Consider the following 19,871-nt stretch of genomic DNA (forward strand, 5'->3'; position numbering starts at 1 on the left):
CCATGTGGTCAACCCTTAGTATTGAATACTTAAGCACAGCTTTGATTTATTATGAAAAGTGGCTTTTCCTGAAAAGTAGAACTATATCTTCAGGCCATGCTTAAATTTTTTTTTAAAAAAAAATCCTCAGTTCCTGTCATCAAATATCTCCCACTATGTCTAGAGCAAATAATTTTTTTTTATTTTTTTAAATCTAAGTCCTACCAATTGTTCCTCAAAACAGTTTGCTCCAAAATCTTCATTATATGAAGACTTCATTATATAAAGACTCAACCCTTCCAAGACCGAGTGGTTGTGACTTCCGGCGTCCTGATATAGCCAGCTGGTGCCATCGCTGGATATTGGGGACGAATCACTGACCTTCCCGGAGAGGGCTCACAACTTAGGCATCCTCCTGGATGCATGGATGTCTTTAGAAGAGCACATGATGGCTGTGGCCAGGGGGGCTTTTTATCAGGTTCACCTGATACGCCAGTTGTGCCCCTTTCTGGATTGGGATTCCCTATGCACGGTCACTCAAGCACTCGTCACTTCCCGCCTGGACTACTGCAATGCTCTCTACATGGGGCTCCCTTTGTGGTGCACCCGGAGGCTGCAGTTAGTCCAGAATGTGGCAGCGCGGGGGATTATGGGAGCAATGGGGCACTCACATATGACACCTCTCCTGTGCGAGCTGCACTGGCTTCCTGTGGTCTTCCGGGTGCATTTCAAGGTGTTGATGACCACCTTTAAAGCGCTCCATGGCTTAGGGCTGGGGTATCTGCAAGACCGCCTTCTGCCGCCAATAGCCTCCCACCGACCGGTTCGCTCGCACAGAGAGGGCCTCCTCAGGATGCCGTCGGCCAGACAGTGCCAGCTGGCAACCCCCAGGGGGAGAGCCTTCTCTGTGGCAGCACCTGCCCTCTGGAATGACCTACCCCCTGAGATACATACGATATCAGACCTCCGGACTTTTCATCGGGCCCTGAAAACACACCTATTCCATCTAGCCAGGCTGGCTTGATCCCATCCTCTCATTTTTAATTGAATTCGGTTTTAATTGGGTTGTTTTAAATCTTGGGCCGAAATTATTTAATTGTTTTTTAAACTGTTTTTAAATTTTATATGCAATGTTTTATCTTGGCTGTACACCGCCCTGAGTCCCGCAGGAGAAGGGCGGTATAGAAATAAAATAAAATAAAATAAATAAATAAATTATAAACTGTTACTCTCCTTCAACATTAAAATGCTTGTCTTAACTCCCAACAAGAGACTAGTGCCTATCTTGAGTGATGTTTGCAGACTACTAAATATTATTGTTATTCTATGGTTCATTAATTGGCTGTCCCAGTGAGACTTTTCTTACAGAAGAAAAATAAGAGGGAGGGTTAACAAATATGATTATTCATACTACTGTATATGCATGATACTAAGATGAAACTGCTAAGTTTCCATCCAAGTAAAAATGTAATAGTGTTCTTTACCTGATTTGATAACTGCGGTATCCATTATAGTTTCTTTCTGTTCTTTTTTGGGGGTGGGATGGGTTGGGGGAGGGGAGGGGAAGAGACTAAGTGGGTCTTCAATGCAACTAACTCCAATATCTTGGGAGATTAAAAAAGGTGTTCCTGTATATCTTAGTAACAAAAGAAATAAAGATTTAAATTTTAGCTGTTAAGGCATGCTAGGACAAAAATGATAATATGTATAAAGCCCATATGAGGTCAAAATTACAATTTTCTGACAAAGTTCAAGAATCTGCTCTTATGTAGAGCAGCACAGACTGCTATGCACAGACTGGCTGCAGGGTTTTTATTTATATATGCACGGCAGATTAGTTCTCCGATGTGGTATATAAAAGCTTGAATAGCTCTCTTTTTTACTATCTTTCACTCGCTCTCTCTTCATGTGTATCCCATCCAAATTATTGTGTGTGGATTAAAATTGCATCCCTTCTTTCATGGCACTATTTGGGTTTGAGAACAAATATTGTAGATTGCATGCCCAACTAAGTAAAATCTTTTCTAGAAGATGAATAAGATGGAGAATTCTATTTTGAAGGGATGAGCATTGGGTCTTACTTAAGATTGTATAACAATGTTGTCTTAAAAAAGTGGCATATTTCTTCAAATTTTGCAATGTAACTAGCATTATTTCCACAGCATTGTTAAAAGAAGGAAAAGAGGAAAACAAGATGCCTGCAATTTGCCAATCTAAGATATATTTCCAGTTTATTGCAAAACTTAAGAATGTACCCATCTTTTCATCCCTTTATAAATGATATTTTCTGTTTCACACTTTGAATGACAAATATATATATATTTGTCCCTTTGAAAAGAAAAGAAAAGAGAAGAAAAGAGAAAAAAAGAAAAGAAAAGAAAAGAAAAGAAAAGAAAAGAAAAGAAAAGGAAAGAAAAGAAAAGGAAAAAGAAAAAGATTGGGTTGAAAATGTTAGCATATTTTTAAAAACTGTGCAGAAATTGAACAATAAATTGAATAATGTAGAAACCAGGGACAAACCTTGTTTAATTTCATAGATTTGCCTGATGCATGCATTAGTCATCAAAACTACTGTGTTTCCCGGAAAATATAAGACCATATCTTATATTTGTTTGAACCCTGAAATAAGCGCTTGGCCTTATTGCCATGCGCTCAAAAGCCCATTTGGGCTTATTATCAGGGGATGTCTTATTTTGGGGGAAACAAGGTATATAGTAATTAGAATGCCATATATGGGCTGGAGAATTTCATATTCAAAAATGCACTAGAATGACTTTGGACCAACAGTTTGACCCCAGCCTAACCACCTTTTTAGAGGCTGTTGTGAAGATTAAGTCCATCCCCTCCACTCTGCAGAGTGGACACTATGGACAATATACAAAGCTCCCTCTTCAATAATTTATTCACTATACAAGCAGAATAGAAAGAATATATTATAGAGCTAGCGTGCCTCTGCATTCTATTTCTTTAAGTGTTTGTATAGCTGACTATGTCTTAGAGGTTTTGGGTTTTTTTATTAATACTGTACCTAGAATTCTATGTTTTTGTTCCCAGCCACTTTTCATCTCACTTGAATACACATTGTCTGTGCAGTAGAATTAATAGCTGAACAGAATATCTGGGTTAGTAGCAACATTTCTAAACTATTGCATGTTTTTCTCCTAGCAAAAACATCCTCCTCTTTCACATTGGGCCGCATGTCCCAAAAAAAAATATCACAAAACGTATAACAAATATCTCAGCATCTGCCACAACATTTTTGCTGTAATAGATCATTTGTGACCTCCACAATATACTGTTCTACTTTTAAATCCATGAAAGACATACTGCAGCAGGAAACAAAATATTCAACAGGTAAATCATTTTGTAATGGGATGAAATGGAAAGAACTCAAGAACATTTTAGGATAGATTGTAGGCTTGTTGGATTGTTTTCTTCTTGAAAAGAAGAAAAATTGCCTGGTGGAATGATTGAGACTGAAACTGCATAAGAACATCAATGCCTTTATCTGATTTCATTTTTATACATGAAAGTGAAATATATTTACCTTTATATTTCTATACCCATTTCTATACAAGAATGTAGAATATGTTTATCTTTCAATCATAAATAGATTCACATAAACCTCTATAGATAAATAGTTCACTTAGAAAAAAGTTGACACCCTATTAATCAAGAATGTGCATTTTGTATGGAAGATCCCAGATTCACATTTCTAAATAGAGTTGGGAAAGAATATTGCCTGATATTTTGGGCAACCACTGCCTGTCACTGTAGACAAAATTATGCGAAATGGACCAGGAATAAAACTCAATACAAAACAGCTTTCTAGATTTTTCAGTTCCAAGCAAACAGAAAGGCAGTTCCTAAGCTCAAACTTAAGAAATAAAGAAAATTGGGAATGCCACAATTTGGTATAAAGGATAATTATTTGACTGGTTTTGTGCTAGGCAATGATCTGTGATATAAAAAAATCATTTCTGTATTGCCTCACAAGCTAAACAGCATTAACATGAACATCATGATATTCAAACTGACAGCTTTAATTCCGAAAAAAAAACCCACATCAGCTCTCTCAAAAATGCAACTATTACATATTTAATTTTGTTCACTGTTATTATCTTTTTTACTGATGCATTTGAGGGGAAGCATATACTCTTGCTAGCTCACATTTTAAAACATACTCCATAATTTTAATTAAAAATATTTGCGAATAGCTTTGTTTTTCTGAATTTTAATCTTGCTTTTAATCTTTTTTTTCTAAACAGCCTATCTTATTTTTGTTCTTATATGTATGTATTTTTATTGTGAATTACATTCTTAGCTTTTGAGGGAATTTGAAAGATGGGAGAAATGAAAGAAATAATATGCAATAAAGCTAACTGAATATAAATGTGAATATAAAAATGCTTTTATATGCACATTTTATGTGTGCTTTATCACTTTAATTTTGTTATCCAAGTTTTACTTAGTTACTTGTTTGGTTAACCTCATTTATTCTATAAAGGTTAAGCTGTTTAACATATTACTTTCTCTTCCAAATTTTCTCTGCAACACTTTAAACCCAGCAAACGAGCAATCTTTGTTCAGTTATTTAGAATTGCTGAAAAACATTTGAAATGTTCACATAACACCATATGTAAAAGAAACATGATACTAACATGATCATTTCCCTTTATCCAACTGACGTTTTTGAAATTTCTTTGATCCAGGTATTTATAATCATGATTATATATATAAAAGAATCTTAGAATTTTGCACTATGCAATTAAATTATATTTGTTGATATGTACTCTCATCCAAGAAGCATTGACATATTGCAGCTGACTTCAGCTTGGAGTACAGAAACAATCAAATGTTTTTCATAATTACCATACATAACTATGCTTTATTGTTGCTAATGTCCTCTTAATAACTGTCGGTAATATTATGCTTAGCATTAGGGTTGGCCCATTATACTTAAACACATTCCGATAAAGTTGCTTCAAATTAAGTTGTTTACTTTCTGTTTATGTAAAGAAAATACATTGTTTCCACTTTCTATAGCTCATTTATTCATATACATTCACACCACCTGTAATGACTAAGTAATGAACATATGGGTTTCCTAGCAAAATGTCTCAAATTTAATCTGTGGTATACAGAACAATGCATTCCCCCCACCCCCCCAGTCTGAGGATCATAGCTGGTCTTGGAGCAGTATGCTAGGAAATGATCTTCATAGAACAAGGAGAAGCAATATTAAAAAAAAGTTTCAATTATTTTATTTAAATGTAATCAAATCAGTAAAATATATAGTCTTAATATAATATACAGTTTGACAACCACAGGTAAATATCTGGAAGACATACTTAAGTACATATGGACATCAGGCTTAAAATTGTGCACTTCTAACGTAGAGCCAGGAACTAGTCCTTGTTGAGACCTCCTACAGCCTTTATGGGACAACACTGACATCATGTATCAATGCATAATGTGCTATGTTCCAAACACAGTGATACCTTGGTACTCATCATTAATAGATTCCATGAGGCACAGTAAGTACCAACTTTTTCCCATAAGGAATAATATAGTGAAACACAAGGCAACCAGCACCAACAAGTTCTAGCTTCTGCACTGAGTACCAAACAAATGATAAGTACTGGGACAAAATTTCTCCATCAGGATGCATTGAGTGCAAATTTAATAAGTTTCAAAGCAGATGAGCATCAAGGTACCGCTGTATAAGAACCCACATTTTTTAAATCCTGTAACTCTTGCTCATTTTCCAAATTTTCCTTTTTTAGGAAGGTTGTTGACATGGTGGTGGTAGATCAACCACAGATCACCTTAAATGAAATGGCTTATCTGGATCCCTTTTAGGCCCAGTATCAGTTGTTTCCATTGAAGAACTCAATCTGGACCTGGATAAAGAGTCTTTTTAGATCTCTCGTTGCTTTTGATATCAATGACCAGGGTATCTTATTCAGTTACCTTACACAGTTTATCACTGAAGGCATTCCCTTGTAGTTCTGCTTCTTTCTCATTGAAAAGTTTTAGTCCACTGGAATGAGGAGGAGAGGTCAGCTCAATGGCCCCTCCTTTGCAGTTTCACAGGGATCAGTTCTTTCTCTATACATCTTTAATATCTATACAAAGCTGCTGGACAAGATCATCTGACAATTTGGATATAGTCCCATCATTATGCAAATAATGCTCAACTATATAACACTATCCTGACCTGTAGAGGAAAAGCAACTGATGTTCCTTCTTGGAGCTGAGATGTCCTCAGGCTCTGGATGGGAAAAAAACAGCTGAGGTTTAACTTAAGTAAGACAAAAAATAAACCTCTGGTCCTGGTGACTGACCCAGATTCAATCTTACAAGACAGAAATAGTTTCTTCATTGAAGTTTTTTATCAATACTAATTTTATATTTGGATAGGCAGGTACTATCGTTAAACAGCAGGTTTGTGATTTTGACAGCCTTTTAATATAAGGCTCTAGATAGTTCAACAGGTGAAATCTATCATTAGAAGGGTCTTTCCTTTAGTTGCTGCACCCACTGGAGCTTATCTGGCATAAGAATATCTCACCATAGTAACTCACAACCTTATTACCATTCAGACACCTGCACTTGCTATATGCAGAGTTCACTTTAAAGACTATTTGTAAGCCACTGTTATTCCTGAATTCAATAGTCCATGGACTAATTGACACACACCATTACATGTATATTATTCTTTGCTAGCATTCTGCATTGGCTTAGCACTTGGGCACCTTGGAATATTAGACCAACTCTGGTTGAAGCAAATGATGCAGAAATCAAATTGCATTCTGAAATATGCTGAAAACAGAACTGTTTTAGTGGGCAACTTAATTACACTAGTCTGTCTCTCTTTTAATTTTATTAGTTGTTTTATTCTTATTTTAGTATGATGTTATGCTGATTTTATAGAGTAGAGTAGAGTAGAGTAGAGTAGAGTAGAGTAGAGTAGAGTAGAGTAGAGTAGAGTAGAGTAGAGTAAATAAGAATATTTTATTTGGCCAAGTGTCATTAGACACACAAGGAATTTGTCTCTGATGCATAAGCTCTCAGTGTACATCCTATCAAGGATGTTTTAATTTTTTCCCCCCATGTATAGCATTAACTGCCAAGAGCTGATTGCAGCGGGACATAAATGTAACAAACAAACAAGAAAGGTGGGTGTACAGGTGGTCTTCACTTAGCATCCACAATCGGGACTGGGAATTCCATTGCTAGGCTCTGCAGTCACTAAGCAGAAAATCATTTTCCTCACTTCCCATTTGGTCATTAAGTGAAGCACCGTGTGACCAAATGTTAGGATTTTATTTCTGCCTTCTCTATTTGAACTGTTTGTAGCAAGCCAGTTGCAAAGTACACAAATGCTGATGCTGTGACTGCAGGACACTGCCACCATGATAAATGTGTGCCTTCAAGCACCCGAAGGACAATCATGTTACTGTGGAATATTGTGACAGTTGTAAATGCAAAGGTTGGTCATAAAGATAATTGTTGTACAACATCATGACTGAATGGTCATAAAATGAGTCAGTAAGTGAGGACTACCTGTATAGGAATCCCATTATTGCCTATTATCACACTGGAACAGTGTACAAAAAAAAAAAATCTTTGTTATCAACCATTGCAACAGCATAGCTCCCAGTATGGTTAAGAATAAGGCATCTCTTAAATTCTGTGAAACCAGCTTCCAAGTATGGAGGAGCAGAAGGCCTCCTCCTACGAGACAAGTCTAAATTTGATCCAGTTTCTGAATACAAAGGGGGCGATGCTTGTTCATTCTAGATTTTGCAATATATTAAATTCACACCTCTAAATTAAAAAAAAAGACAATGTTTACCCAAGCGAGTAGATTTATTTAAAAGTTTGCAAAATTAAATGAGGGATGTGAGATCATATATCTAGGCAGTAAATAAAATAAGGACTATAATAATTGCTCTGTTTTCATCTTTTCTGACCAACCAAATGATTAAATCTCCTTTTACTCTAATGATGGTTTTATTCCTATTTTGAGGCTGCATGAAAAATGAGCATACCTAAAGTATAAAATATGCAGCAGGCGACACACAAGCAGCCTTTCACAGAGTTGCATTTAAGTGCATGTTATATAACTACTTAAATAAATTCAAATATTATTTGGTGATACTGACTCCAAGGCAACTATAGACAGAAAAGCACTGATGGATGTAGCAATAACTATTCTCTGTTTTCTACCCATTCATAATCACTCTGACACTGAAACTGTCACCATTACCATTAAAAGGGAATAGATGGCTCATCTAAATGCACATCCTCTACAAAAGCATATTTAGGATACTGGACTAACAATCAAGAAAATTTCCTTCAAAAGTTTATGAACCAAATAACATAGATAGACATACATACATGCTGCTTCATTAGTTTTAGTACCAAACAGGAATTATGTGCCAAGCAACTCCACCTTTTCATTTTCAAAAGATCAGTATAAGATAGATAAGCAATGGTTTTCTTCATGCCAATTTTTTTAAAAATTCTTCAGCTGCAATCATGTATTCTAGATTAAGAATATGTCTAAAGACATACAGTGAGAACAGCCAAACAGTAAAGTTGCATACAACTGAAATGTCCACATGTGTTTAACATGTGCGATACCACTGCTTTGGCTATTCTAAAGTAACTGAAGAAGCTTCATGGATGAGAAGTGAAACATCTTCAAGGAAAAACAAAGTTCAGTTGCCTTTTGAAAAAGCACCTTTGCGACAACCATGACTTGGATGACTGAGAATCTTATGGACACATTCTAAACTAAATTTACTTTTTGCATTTTAGGCTCCTCATATTCCAAAATCAAGTAAAGCCTAGGTGTATTTGGCACTGAGAAAAAACAACAGACTTATTTGGTATTGTATTACATAATCAAAAGCCAGTGTAATAGAAAGAGCTATTTAGGACACTGAGTCAACTGACTGCTGAATGCACGAATCCAAATTAAAATTAAAACTTCTCTGACACCAGGCCAGTCATTCCTTAAATGTTATTAGATACATTTAAGGAATGACTGGCCTGGTGTCAGAGAAGTTTTATTAAATGGAGCTCGTCATCTGCCTTGGTAATGGGTTCCAATCTTTTGCTTTTTTTACTTGTTGTTATATTACAAAGTCAACTGTTCAAATGTATAACATTTCCAAATATTCCTTCTTGTCATTTATTATCATTGTTCCGTATAATGGGCATGGAGGGAGGGGCGGAGTTAGACTGATGAAAGCAGCATTCCTATCTTAGTCAAAACACTGCATACATGTTCAAAAGAGACAACTTATAGCAAAAGGGACAGAACTTGTCACATCACTATTTTTGACATTTTGATGAGAGCAATGAGATCATGTACTGTAGATGTCACTGCTCATATTCTTGCACTCTGACCAAGATCTTGCTATTCTTCTGCAACATCTCTTCAAATACCTGAAAATAACTGTCACAGTCCTTCCACAATCATATTTTTTTCATGGCTAAAAATATTGATTCCCTCAGTCTGTTCTCCGAACAGTTGCTTTTCTATCTCCTGCTCATGCTTGCCACCTTTATTTGTACCTGTTCATATTTTTTGAATCTTCCTTAAACAATAATGCCAGGAATTATTCAATGTGTCAACACATCACGGAAAACCTAGCAACTGTACTTCTATGATATAATATAAAACTATATTTCCCTTTTTAACAGCCTTATAGTGCTGCTGGCTAATATTCAGTTGATGAACATCTAAAGTTCCAAGATCCTTTTCACATGTACATTTGTCAAAATTATTTATCTGTTATCCTTTGTGTATTTTTTTCTCTTAAAGGAAGAGAAAGGGATATGAAGTATGTTGAATTCAAAACAAAAAAAAAGTGCTTTGGAATCATAGGGATGCAAACATAGCACCAGTTTGTAACTTTTTAAATAGGTTTATTTATTTTATTAAATTTATATGCTGTCCATCTTGCTGCCAAGCTACTGTATATATGCAGTCCCGAAGAGATAAATTTTTTAAAGAAATTTTCAGAAAGATACTACATGAAAAGACCTATGGACCTGCTTCAAACCATTATTTTGTATTTGAAGCTGAAGCAATCATCATCTTAATGAGTTATCTATCTCTATTAATTTACATGTATCCTTTCAATGTCATTTTGAACTTTTATTCTATCTTCTGGGATATCAAGTTCTTTTTTTTAGTATTCACAAACTTGATGAGCATTTCCTCCAGCTGTTTATTCAAGTCATTCTGTTGTCCCATCCCAAAACTGGGTTCTTGCCCAGGGTGCTGAAGTCCAATTGAACACACCAAGGTAGAGATTCATCACACAACTTTATTCTATGCAGAAGAAGGACATGGGGAGGTTTCTCTCAAATCCTGTGTAATGTCTTTGTTTACAGCAAAACCTTTCTAATCACAAACTACCTGTTCTGTCCCCGTCCCACACGCACACACACCAACAGACGTCCAAGAGTTAAAACCAAACCAGCCGCCAAAATCCTTTTCCTTATGATAACGGAACTTGGCAGCAACCTAGTGGCTGCCTGCCAAGAGTTTATTACTCACGAAGGGAAGAGATAACTTCTCTCCGCTTCTGGTGCATCAAAGTAAAATGTTCAATAATTACAGAGTAAATCAAGTCCAAGTATAATCCAGCAAAGCCTATAGCAAAAGTCCGGCAATTCAGAATGGCATGGAAGCTTTCAGCTTTGTTCGTCACAAGGCTTGACTGGCCACCACACTCCCTGTGGGGGTGTGGTCCAGTGACTCAGCCTAATCTCGGGCATGCCTTTTCTTCTGTTGTGCGCGCATATCTCTGCGACGCTGGTGTGGATCCAGCCAAGACTCATTACTCACATCACTGTCCACCTGTGGCTGTGTGGACATGCTTGGCCCCGGCCCTATCTCTTGCCCTTCGGCGGACACCGAAGGCATTGCCAAAGAGGAGGGTCCTGGAGAGGGAGACCTTGCCAACTCTTCTCCTTCACTCTCGGAGTCCTCTCCTGCCAATAACACAGGCTCAGGTAATGGAGCCACAACACTACCAAACCCACAAGCTTGATCAATCAAGTTGTTTCCCTTTTTCCTTACTCTGTTTTCCTCTTTTCTCTTATATGACTAAAACTAGCATTTACAAATATATTCGTGTCCATAGATTAACCACAGGTTTTCATAATACAATCATCACTTCAGCAGTTTTTATGTTCTGTATGCTCACTTGCAAGCCTGTGGTTTCATTTCCCACTACATGACTTGTCCCAAAGTACCTCTAGGAATTACTCAAAGCAAGCGAGACTTCTGGCCTTGGATCACTCTTCTGCTTAGGTAGGCTATTTGTTACTTTTTTCCTATGAGAGTACTTCCACAAAGCTATCTTATTGATTATATGCGTCAGCAAAACTTATTGATTAATATCATACATTCTAGGTTGTGAATTGTTTGTCATTTCTCCTTATCAGTTCATTAAAATGTTTACTGGCAAAGAACTGAGCCCAGTGGAACTACAATTGATAATTAACTTGAACTTTAGAGACAAGAAATTTAAAATATATTTCATCAATTCAAGATGCACACTCGACTGTTTATTAGAAGAAGACTAGACACTATTATTTTTCTTTCAAAGCACTAAACCATTTCTTAGCCTCCCCCCCCCCCCACTTTTTATATTAATATACTAGCTGTACCTGGCCACACGTTGCCGTGGCTCAGTCTTGTGGGTATACAATATTTTTTGACCGAGTGCCAATAATTTCCCTCTGTAGCTCAGGTCACGCCTACTTTGCCTCCGTCCCACCAGTCTTTTCACTCGGTCGATTGGACTGAGACCTGAGTTGCCTTTCTCTACATTTCTTTTTGGACTTTAACATTGCTTAATCAATGCTTTCTTGGACTTTTACCTATTTGGTGCTTGTATTGGGAGAGCTGTGCATCGTGGGATTGACGGAGGCCTCTGGCCGGGCTGGCGTCGGTGAGTTTGCATTCCTGGGGCTCAGGGACGGTGGCCACCGACAAATATTTTGAATCCAGCAGCCATCCGTAGGTTTGTCTTCGGACGCCTCCAAGGATACTTTGCCGCGGGTGTAAGAGCTGGTTTCCCGGCTTGCCGGTATAACCACCTTCACCTTTGCAGCTCTCCGCATCACAGGCGGCATCGGGGTCCCTGGCAAAGGTATGGCATACTCCGTTAGCCGGGAGGACGCTTCACGGCAGTTGACATTTCCCGCCATTTTGCTTGTGGGTTTGGCAGCGGCGGCGCTGAGGGGAAAAAACCCAGCTCACACCTGCCATTGTGGTGCTGCGACGTTAAAGTCCAAAAAGAAACATAGAGAAAGGCAACTGAGATCTGAATCCAATCGACCGAGTGAAAAGACTGGTCGGACGGAGGCAAAATAGGCGTGACCTGAGCTACAGAGGGATACGGCACAGCTCAATTCCAACGCAATGTCGCACGAAATAATTAAATCAAAATGAAAATAAATCGAAATCTATGAAAATTCAATTTAAAAATGCAATCAGAAACATTGAAATGGAATCGTAAAATTGGAAATTTGGAAATCGTAAATGGATCGTAAATCGGAAACATTGAAATGGAATCGTAAAATATTTAGTATAGTGTGTGTTGCTTTTACATCCAACAGATGGCGCTGTTTTTCAAAAAAGCATGTTTTTACCTGACACAGGTGTGACATCTATATCATATAGGTATATAAAAACATGCGCGTATTCGAATGCAATGTTGTGTCAAAATTTCACAGCAATCGGTGAAGAACTTTCAGAGATTTAATATTTTGAACAAACAAACATTTACATTTTTATTTATATAGATGGGCTGTTTTTTTAAGCATACCTTGATATCTTGTCAGGAACTGCTCTTTTAAAAATAGAATTGTAATTTCATAACAATAACTATTCATTTACAAGAAAGCTTTTCTAAAAGAGTAATCTAACTTACATTAATTAACACCAAAAAAATCACTTTGCTTGCTTAAAGTCCTCTAGTATCAGACCACTCCGAAATATATAATGGCTTGTTAAGTACCATACCCATGACTATCTATAAGTAACAGGAATGAAATTAGAGTACTCAGGTTGATTACCTCAATTTTCATTATAATCAGTGTATGACGCTGCAGGGTAATTTTTCAGAGTAAGGTAGGTGGCATATAAATTTAATAAATTAAAAATAAATTAAGACAGTGTCAGGGTCCTGTGTTCCACCCAGAATGTACTCTTTAAGAATCTTCTGAAGTCAACATTTCAAACTCATAGAGAGCGAACAAAGTAAGTCTATAATTCCAAGTTGCTGCCCCACCACTGAATTCTATACTATACTATATCATCACAACCTTCCACATATCTTCTACTTCCAATTCTACCTTACCTCATTTCAGGTGTCTGTCCAATTTTTAAATTCATATTTAAGTATAATCTTTATCATTTTGGATTGTCTTCTCTTACTTCTGAATCAGTGGAGGAAAAAAATGCATCTTAATTTAAGGAAGTTCATATAACTGTTTTCTACTGTTTTGCCGGCAACATGGTGGAAAGGGGATCCATTTATACTTTTGGAAAAATAGCCTTCACAATTATTACACTTATTGCCAACAGTATAACTCAAATTATGTACACTGCTCAAAAAAATAAAGGGAACACAAGCAGAAGACATCCGAGATCCGAATGAATGAAATAGCCTTATTAAATAGTTTGTTCGTTACATACAGTAGTTTTTTGTTCCCTGTAGTTGTTTGAGCAGTGTATAAACTACTGTATGTAAAGAACAAAGTATTTAAAAAGGCTCTTTCATTCATTCAGATCTCGGATGTCTTCTTCTTGTGTTCCCTTTATTTTTTTGAGCAGTATATATTTCTCCTGTATATAATATATCACTCGTTAGTCTGAAAAGCATTCACATTTATCATGGAGATAAGAAGAAAATGAAAAAATGAATAGTAATAGAGCAGATAGGGATGGGGGAAGGAAGAAGAAAAGGATTTAAGTCATAAGGTGCAGTGATAGGCCAGTGCATATGATTTTGTGTAAACATTCATTCATAGGTAGATGTGTATTTTTATATGCGAGTAATTTGCCTGATATTCCATTCCTTCCTTAGTTGTATTAATTTTCTTCTCAATGAGAACAACCATTCATACCAAAGTGATTTCAGATGATTACTTCCCTACAATTGCATTACTGTTTTATGGGATCCTCTAATACTCAAGATCAGTAGACAAGTGATTCCAAGATATTGATGGTATATTCACAGCTTTATCCAGTAAATGCAGTTTTTGTTAATCATCAAGTATTTTAACATTATTGTGAATCAGGTTTTTTTTTAAATGTCAAATCTACATTTTAGGATGACCTGACTACAATTGTAGAGCAGCAATACTTAGAAATGTAAATAACAAAAGGCTTTACAGATTCAGTGCAATTATAACTATTCTTGCTTATTAAAAGCTAGTATCTCAAGGGAGGAACATCCTAGTTTCCTACATACTGTAAAGAAGATTCTTTTCCCCTTTTTAATGTGAAGGAAGCATTACAATATGCAATGCTCTATTGCATTTCTAAAATGCTACAGATGTATGCTTCACGTAATGTAAACAATGCATGATTGCTTCAAAATACGAACATACAAAATGAAAGAAAAAAAACTGCATTCTAGCCATGACTATATTTTTAATTGAGGTTTCTAGTCCATTTTGCTATCATTTATTGTAGCAGAAATTATTAGATACTATGCTTTTTTAATGAAGTTATTCATCCTCATTGTCCACAATATCTCATATTTACTTGCTTTAGTCTTTTATTTAGCATTCAAGAGCAAAGCAATTATGTCTTGATTTGAAGTGGTATCTTATCACATTTCAGCCCATACTTCCAATTTATCAAGATTATAGAGTACTTAATTGCATTTGGCATAAAGATCTGCAATCCTTTCCAAGCTTGTATTGTTTAAATACGTGATTAGCATATTCTTCACAGCAATGTCTAAGTCACTGATGAGTCATGTTATATAATAAATAGGCCACTTGTTATCTTCTTCATCTCAGACACTAGGGTCTCAATAACAATTAACTTGCCTTGTTATCATAATGTTTCATTTTGGCTTTTGTTATATTTCTCCATAAAAAGAGACTGATATAATAGCTTTCATTGTGAATTAGAGACACTTGATGTTTCTCTAGTGCAGAATTGTAGGAAATGTGCCTTTAGCTTAAAATAGCAGTGTTCCATGTGGAAGCGGGAGTTGGTGTCAAATCAGCCCGGATGTGAGGTGAGGTTGACTGAAGAAAGCCTGGATGACCCAACGTCCCCCAAATGCTGGTAGCCAGGTGGTACAAAGCTAGTTCGCCCCCTGTGGTGTACTTTGGATAGTGCACATGCATGAACAAAATGAACTAGCAATCTTAAGATGCCAGAACTACTTTGTGGTAAAAAGGATTATAGACTTCCCAGGCTATTTATGCCATACGCTTTTTAAAAAATGCTCCTGGAAAATGTGTTCCCTCCTAATTAGCTACAAAATGTATTACATAATTCAAAGTAGACTTTAATTAGATATTTTCTTAACCATGAAAAGCTAAGTACCTGCTTAGATTAACACATGTTATGTATTTCTGCACCAAGTGTAGAATTTTTTAAAATATTATTTAATAATACCTGAAGTTGTTAAGAGTTAGCTAGCATTTTACTGAAATTTGGTTTTGTTATACTTATTGCAATTTTAAAAATATAATTATATTTTATTTTACTTCCTACAAAGTTGTGTTATATTTGCCTGTAAAATGATAATTATATAATTTCACATAAACATTTTGATATAAACTTCTTTAGGTATGAAAATGGGCAAGAAAATGAATTAATTTAATAAACAGATCCAGCATTTGGTATACTTTCCAATGTAAGCCACAAGTTTTATGTAGAGAGAAAGGTTAATGTACTTCAGTAATGAGCATAACTGAATATCAAGAAAAAAATGATGGAAAATATGTTAATGTTAAGTTTGTAGAAAGTGTATATTGGGAGAAATAAATACAAAAAATATAGTTTGTATGCACATACACCCGTATTGGAAACAAAGGTGGATGTAAGTCAAACTGAAATTAAGATAGAAAAAGTTAGGAAATGTAATTTGTATATTTCTCCCTTTTTACCAATGCCTTCCATAGTTCTCCGTATACTGGGTTTTGTGGAGAGTAAATTGCAGGAACTGGGAACATCCTTAGCAACTTCATAGGACTCCCTAATTGAACAGTTACATTTTGCATGAGTGCTTAGTCCCCCCTCCCTGTGTGTGTGTTTGTGTGTGTATCTCCATATATGTGTGTATGTGTACATAAGAATATTATTGACAAATTATCAAGTCAAATTAAAATTATCCACTCCAATATCCATCTTCATTTTATCCTTAACAATCAGGAAGAGATCATCATATCTCTTGACTATTTGATTCCATTGCTAGGCTGCTCTTAACTGAACAGAATTTTTTTCCAAATCACAACATAATTTACTAGGATTGTGTAGTGCTTCATATTCTAACAGTACACCAGACAATACAGGGTTGCTTGCATAGCTTAGGTCATATCTTGCATCTTTCTTCAAGGTCTGTGATTGCCCACACAACTGCAGTGTATACCCAGAAAATTCATACACATGCTTTGAAGTATGTATTTCTGTTTGAATCTGAAGTATTGCCATTATCCACCTTCCGGTGAGTACTGAACTATGTGGTTTCAGAAATGAAAATATGCATTAATTTTGATATGCACAGTTCAGTAGAAAATATTTTCAAAATTCCAGATATCTGAAAAATGCTATAATGTCCATTTCCCCTTCCCTTTTATTAGTTTCTTTTCCTGACTAAATAAATTCAGTAAAAAAAATAATAAATAAATAAACATGCAGTCTCCAAAGAAACATAAATATTGAAATGATAGGTGTATCAATAGACGTATAGTAACAGTAGTGGAGAAAAGATGTGCTTCATTGTTATTGCAAGTCACAGGAAGGACTTGCATTTACCCAAGGAGCATGCTATTGAATACAATAGATTTAGATTGGGAAAATTGTTTTTCAACTTTTATAATTTTTTTGGACACAGCAGAAAAATCTCGAACATATCATGTTCAAGCCTTACACATTTGTTAGACAAATCGAGGTAGGGTAATTATGTGAGTAATCTTTTAAGGTGTGGGCCTAGAAACCAGAAGACTAAGTTTTAGTCCCAACCTTAGCCATGAAAATAAATTGACAATTGGATCACTTTCTCTCAGCCCAACTCACCTCACAGAGTTGTTGTGAGGAATACAGATAGTCCTTGATTTATAACCACAATTAAGTCTGAAATTTCCATTGTTAAGCATGACAATTGTTTTGCCCCATTTACCACCTTTCTTGTCACAGTTGTTATGTGAATCACTGTAGTTGTTAAGTCAATAACACAACTGTTACGTGAATCTGGCTTCCCCATTGACTCTACTTGTTAGAAGGTGGCAAAAGATGACCATATCATCCTGGGACACAACAACCATCATAAATATATGTATATGAATTTTGATCATGTAACCATGAGGATGCTGCAATGATCATGAGTGTATAAAATAGTCAGAAATCACTTTTTTCAGTGCCACTGTAACTTTGAACAATCACAAAACAAATGATTGCAGGTCAAGGGCTACCTGCATAGAAGGAGGAAGGAATGTTTGTATAATTGCCTCCTTGTATATTGAAACAAAATAAAAATAAAAATGATAATGGTTAATATAATGATATCTAACACCATTGTTTTATTACATAATGCCATTTTAATTTTTATTAAAAATGCTTTGGTTGCTAATTATGTTCTCTTTTCTACTTTGACACAGCTCATTTTGCTTACTTGTACATATATTTATGTCTACAACAGGTGGCAGCACTTGCCAACCATAACCAATTAAAAAGGCTAATCAGAGTTCCTGCTTGGATGGGAAATCACCAAGAAAGCCATGGCTAAACTGGAAGTTAGAAAGAAAACATTCTGGAATGTTTAGCGAATCATTTTCCCACTATTGCCAAGATCAAAAGGATGAGATTTTGAATTTATCAGAAGCTGGATGAGATCTGAAAGGCCCTTTACCTTTATATATGTGTGTATACATATAAACATTTATCTTTTTGATACTTTTTAAATTTTTTACTTTAATACTTTTTTTCATTTGTCTTAGCATCTCTGTTTCAATATGCTTGTGACGTCCACTTTCACTGCTTCTAATTCCCTAGATGATAATAGCATGTATTATCAAGGATTTGAATTTGGTCATTACACAGAACTAGATGAAAGAATCAGTTTACTAATTTAGTATTGCCTATTCTTATTTGATAAACAATTCAAGCATTTCCCATTTTCTATTACTTAAAAAAAAGAAATGAATTGAATATGACCTTCCTGACTTAAAGTTTCACCTCTAGCCAGAATTAAATCATTATGTAGTATAGTTGGCAAATTTTGTGTATAATTATATATGATTTATTTTGAAATTGAAGAGAAATTCAGATTAATCTTAGTTTTCAAAGCACATTTTGAATTATATATCATTAATGTATTTATTCATTGCCTTTTCAAAAGATTGTATTTTTATTCATATCTAGTAGTTGATAGTCAGGAAGAAAAGCTTCTCAGAAGTCTAGTTAATTTTTTTATTCTTCATACAATTCCTTCTACTGAAGATTGAAGGTATTTGAAACGAAGTCTTCTTAATTCAAAAAGTTGTTTTGGCTCCATGGAGCTTGGGATAGTAGTGTCAAAATTGAAGCATAAATATAAGCAAACTGAAATGTAATATCAAGACAGATATTGTTATGCAACAGATTAACAAGGGACTTAAAATAGAAGGTGAATAGAAAGTGAAACTATATTTTCCATTCTTCACAAGGTTGAAAGGTCAAAGAAAGCAGATGTTCAGAGGAACTGGTAAAATCAATAATTGGTGCTAACAATTAAATACATTATTTATGTAAGCTATTTTATTAAATGATTCACAAACGTACAAATAGTCCATATTTTTTATTTATTTAAAGTTTGTACTACTCTAGACATTAGGAAATTATACTCTTATGACAACAGAAATGGTAGAACCTAGCCAACTTGATTGATATTGGAAAATCTAAGCAGTTCAGTTTTGTATTTGGAAGACTACTAATAATCAGAATTGTAGCCTAAACTGTAAGATTTAAAAAAAAAAAATCCCAAAGAAAGAAAATGGTAGTCCAAGTCCACGTAGTGAAGAAAATTATATGGATGTGTCCTTGTAATCACTGGAAGTAGATTTATTTGAAGACTTATATTTCTGATAATATTTCAATAATATTCTTAATTGGTAAAAATGAAATAATACATTTCAATAGCATAAACATAAACATAAATCTGAGACAGAAAATTGCCTCATGCATTAAAATATCCTTGTAAACGTATCTGGAAATAAGCACTATTAATTTTCAGTTCTCTGTACAACCCACACATTGCCCTATGCTATTTGTTGCAAAGAAATAGTCTTTGCAAAATTTCTCTGACTGTCCTGGTTGATGAGTTTATGTTATCTATTTTTGATTTTGTCAGGTTTTATGGTGATTCAGCCTAAAAGATACTGAGTATATTCTTTTTTTTTGTTTTATTACTGAAACATTCTGCTAAATTCTTTTCAATGACTTTGAAATACAAAGAATTAAAATTTCTGTATGTAATTATTTTATAAATAATATGGATATTTTAAAAATACTTTTTCTTGATTATTTATTAATAAGGAGGACTTCTGAATGTTGTCAAGTTACATATGTTTGACAGTAATTAAGAAGTATATTTCAGAATTTTATTATATATAATATTGATTTTTTCCAA

General features: G+C 35.1%; 1 protein-coding gene across 4 annotated transcripts in view; it reads right to left on the bottom strand.

Moving 5' to 3' along the window:
- The window catches only part of PCDH10 (protocadherin 10), a 53,958-nt gene that overhangs the window by 12,556 nt on the left and 21,531 nt on the right, over nucleotides 1-19,871 (bottom strand). The gene's annotated exons all lie outside the window — the stretch shown is intronic.

Source organism: Pantherophis guttatus, chromosome 8, assembly GCF_059756535.1.
Source record: "Pantherophis guttatus breed Tessera chromosome 8, ASM5975653v1, whole genome shotgun sequence".
Taxonomy (NCBI): domain Eukaryota; kingdom Metazoa; phylum Chordata; class Lepidosauria; order Squamata; family Colubridae; genus Pantherophis; species Pantherophis guttatus.